This window comes from Primulina tabacum, chromosome 17, assembly GCF_025594145.1.
Source record: "Primulina tabacum isolate GXHZ01 chromosome 17, ASM2559414v2, whole genome shotgun sequence".
NCBI classification, from domain to species: domain Eukaryota; kingdom Viridiplantae; phylum Streptophyta; class Magnoliopsida; order Lamiales; family Gesneriaceae; genus Primulina; species Primulina tabacum.
Genome location: NC_134566.1, coordinates 24,866,597 through 24,871,278, shown reverse-complemented (window position 1 = coordinate 24,871,278; position 4,682 = coordinate 24,866,597). Strand labels below are relative to the sequence as shown.

At 35.2% G+C, this 4,682-nt stretch overlaps 1 long non-coding RNA gene across 1 annotated transcript; it reads right to left on the bottom strand.

The window, feature by feature from the left end:
* Nucleotides 1-1,173: 1,173 nt before the first annotated feature.
* LOC142531170 (uncharacterized) lies at nucleotides 1,174-1,890 on the bottom strand. The gene is made up of 3 exons (XR_012816222.1): nucleotides 1,769-1,890; nucleotides 1,559-1,661; nucleotides 1,174-1,350 (listed from the first exon to the last, which is right to left on the bottom strand). It is a non-coding gene; the product is annotated as an uncharacterized LOC142531170 (long non-coding RNA).
* Between the last annotated feature and the right edge of the window lie 2,792 nt (nucleotides 1,891-4,682).

Sequence of the window (4,682 nt, the reverse complement as noted above, 5' to 3'; positions counted from 1 at the left end):
AAATACCCAGCCTGAAGAGACTAATTATTTAACAATAAATTTCTTTATATACCATTTTGATCCCATTAAACACATCCAATTCAACCCCAAACACGAATCCAAACTCATCGAGAAAGATGGATTTCAAGCATTTTAGCCACAACCACCCTCTAGTATTACATCGAGTACAGGAGCACACCAATTGCTCTGGTTGCAAGACCCCGGCCCAGGGCGACGTTTACGTGTGCTGGCAATGCCGATACTTTCTCCACGAACAATGCTATCGTGCCGCGCGCTCGATCAAGCACCCGTCTCACCCGATGCATCCCTTGACTTTGGTTCCGTTTCCTACTTATCAGTCTAATACGTATTTTTGCAACTCTTGCAGTCTTTCTGGTGATGGGTTCTCGTATTCTTGTTCGGAGTGTGACTTCGATCTCCATGTTAGTTGTGCTTCGAAGCTGAATAATCCGCCGGCGCCTCAGAATCTCATCTACCCTCCTCCGATTCAAAGTAGCACTTTTTCCACTTATCCTCCACATGCTTAATCCAAGACAAATCCAGCAGGGCGATTCGGGGTGGATGTTTTTCTTGATCAAATGATTTTTTTTCCCTATTTCTATGAATGAAGCTTTCCCTTGTACAATTTGGTGTTGATGTATCATCATCATCATCATTATAATTATCGTTTCCGTCGTCGTCATCGTGCAAGGTATCGATGCTTTTTGCCTTTGCACCATAATGAATTAAAAATCTTATGAATAGGCTTATTTCTTTCTTCTTAAAGATGAAAAGAATCAAGTCGGAGGAGGGGGATTGGGTTCTTGTTACCCCCATTTTGTTCTTTCAAGCGACCATTAATGATAATCATCGAATCTGCAGTGATTGTCGACTATTCACATGTCTAATATGAACTAAGACTCCTGATTATTTGATCATCTAGACTTGGATAAATATTTGGTCATCGTACCTCGGGCCCAATTCAGCTCTAACCTTAAGTCAAATACGGAGACATGACATAAAATCTTAATCTGTATGTATCATTTGCTGCAAAGAAAGATTCAAACTGCAAATCACAATTACCAAACAACTGTTGGCTTATTTAGAGTACATAATAAGATATTTATTATTTCGATAAATTGAACAGCGCCTTCAAACATATTGGGCTGATTATTCAAACACGAAAGTTGGGAAGCCTCCTAAATCTTTTGAAGGAATTTCTTGAAACAAATGGCCGACAACTTGGGAATTCTTTTGAGCCCTTTCTTGTAGTCCACATAATAAATCCCAAACCGAATGGTGTAACCCGATGCCCACTCGAAATTATCCAGAAACGACCATAGAAAGAAACCTTAGACATTCACACCCTCGCTGCAAGTTGCAATGTGATGATGTTATGTTTGGTTCAACCAATATTGTTCACAATTCATATCTCACTTTTCATGTAATGACAATGTCGATCGAGTTCATTATCTTCGTCCTCGTGTCATAAAAAATAATGGCAGAGGAACCACAACGGTTTATGTAAATGAACCAAATCACATGTCCAAAATTGTTTCCTAAAAGAAATAAAGCTTACTCCATTGCTTGTCGAAGGGCTGCAAGATGGAGTCTGAAAAGCTCAACTCTCTGTGGATCATTAATACCATCATTTAATGTACCATTGTTTTGTGAACCATAACCTGATTACAATCAAAAGGAAAAAAAAAAAAAGAAATTAGAAAATGATGCATGCACACAAAAACAAATTATTTTAAAAAGTAAAGGGTTTTTTTTTTTTTTCACATACCATTTTCAGTGATACAGATAATCGGATTGTTGTAATTCTTCTTGATGACATGAGGAGTTCATAGAGGCCTTTCGGATAGGATAAGAAGGCGTTTACTCCGGTCTGAAAATCATTAGTCCGATAATGACTATTTCTATGAATATGAATAAAGGTGGGGGTAAGGAAATTTGATTTGAGAATCGTTAATGTTGTATTTCGATAGATGGACGAATTTCATTTAATTAATTAATCAAAATCAGTAATGAAAATCTTAAATTGATACAGTGTTAGATTTAAAGGTTTCAGAGTTTGACAAATTAAGCATCGAAGTGTGCAGAACTGATCAGCTCAACTGAAATAACTCGAACCGAAGCTATCTATGCTGAACTCATCCAAAATGAAGATTAATGATTCAAACAACCGGATGCAATCGAACTGAACAAAGTAAAACTGAATCTGTAAAGTCAACTAAACTATCAGTTTGAACTGAACAGGATGCCTTAAGTCAGTTTAACTGATTATTCTTATAGTCAGTTCAACTGATCAGTCAAATATTCGAACTGTTGATCAGTTTGACACGTCATCAGTTAGCGCAGCTATCAACCGACAAATTGTATGCAGCAGACTGCAACTAACAGTAGGAGCGCCGCATCGCAGACTGCAACATTGTACTATTGTCATAAGAATGTTGACATATTCAGAAACCAAAAATCAACGGATAAGTATTAATTAATACATTCAATCTTACCGTTGGAAGCAAAACCTATAAATAGCTGAGAAGTTCAATGAGAAACAAGTTGTTGATTTCCAAATTTGAGAACATTTGAAAGATTCAGTTATACACGATCAGTTGTGATATTTTTACAGAAAAGATCATACTTCACAGACATACTCATAGCATTCAGGCTATCATTCGAGCTAAAATACTAGCACATTAATTTATTGTATTCGATCTTTTGAGGATCAGTTGTGGTACGAAAGAAAATCAGTTTGTGTACTAATAAATTGTAAGAAATTAAGAGTTTCAGTTTGGCAATGTTTAAGTCCAAACTGAAGTGAGTTATTACAGTTTTTGCAATCAATCAAAGTCTTTAAGTGAAAACCTATCCTTGTGATAAAAGGGGTGACGTAGGAGCGATTGAAGTCTCCGAACATCCACAAAATCTTCGTGTTCATTGTTTCAGTTATTCTTTAAGTATTCAAACTATCAATTAGTTTATTTCTGCACTCTAATCAGTTAACTGACTGATATTGACAGATAATATTCTTGAATTCAGTTTATTACTAAACTGATTCACCATTTCAAAAAGAGCCAAAAATCTTTATGTGTTTATTCAACCTGCCTCCAAAAACTTTGATCTATCAAACCGATCCTAACATATAGTATAAAACGAGAAAGAACGAGCATCATTGTTTTAAATTTTATAATGTAAAATATTATTTTCGACTTCGAGAACTTTATTTTTTGATATTTTTTATTTTCATAGCTAATGAAAAAAAATGTTATCAGAAAAATTTTTTTGAAAGGAGTTTTAGCTACGAGTGTTATAATACAAGGGCTATAGCTTAATTATTTTCTGTTGTTATAAATATTTTTTAAAAAACTAACCATCAAATTTAAGTCAAAATCACCAATTCTATTGTCACTTTATTGTAGGTTGAAATGGATAGTAATGATAGAACTTGGATATATTGTTGGTTGGAGAATGAGTTCTTAACTCAGGAATATTGTACTGGTGTAAAGTCATTTGTTGTGTTTGCCTTTAGCCATCCAGAGTGCTAATTAAATGGCAAAGTGTGCTGCCCATGCAACCGTACAAAATGTTAAAACAAAACATATTTGTATGATTATAGAGTTAAATAACACTTAAGATGATATGGATTTGTACCTGATTATTACTGTTGGTATTTTAATGGGGAGAAATGCGTTCGTCCGTCATATCAAAATATTAATCTTGATGTCTTGTTTTCTTTGTACCGTGTTTTGAACGTACTTAGGGAAGCACAAATGATTGCACATAATGATTCTGCCGGTCTCGATAATAATTTCCAAGAAAAATTTAATTTCGAGAAAAATTTTGAAAATGAAAATGACAACTTCGATTAAGAACACCCACCATCAGACCTGGTGATGAGGCTCTAAAAAGTCCAAACAACTACATAAAATCATTGTATGAGGTGATCAAATCAGCCGAGAAGGAGATATGAGATGAAAACCCACACGGTCACTCTACCTTGTAGTGGGTGGTTTGAAAATCATAGGAAATTCCTATTTGAATATCACACACTACGTCACAATAGGCACGTATTTGTCCGGCGTAGAATAGTGTTGCATTCTGCCCCTATTGTTGAAAGAGGTGATGAATTACTAACTATTTTGGACGATTTTGGTTTTAGGCTTTCGTATGAGGTTGACTCTGACTCAACAAACAAAGAATTATATAACTTGATCAAAATTGGATGGAGAAGAAGGGGTATTTTCTGGGAGCTTGCCTACTGGGCTACCAACTTGATAAGACACAACTTGGATGTCATGCATGTTGAGAAAAATGTTTTCGACGAGTATTTAACACAGTGAACAATATTACAGAAAGGATAATGCTAAACCAAGAGAGGATCTTGATCTTGTTCAAATGGGCATAAGACTGGAGTTACATCCCGACGGGGTTACAGAAAGATATCTTAAAGTAAGATACACAATATAAAAGCAAGCAAGAAAAGTTTTTGTTAGATGGTTGAAGGATGTCTGATTCTTTGATGGTTATGTTTCGAAAATGTCTCGCTGTGTGAACATAAACAATTTACGCATGTTTGGTATGAAAGTCATGATTGTCATGTATTTATGCAACGTTTAATACATATTGTGTTCAGAGAGTTGTTACCAAGTGATGTATGAGAGGTTTTGACTGAGTTAAACATTTTCTTTGCAAACCTA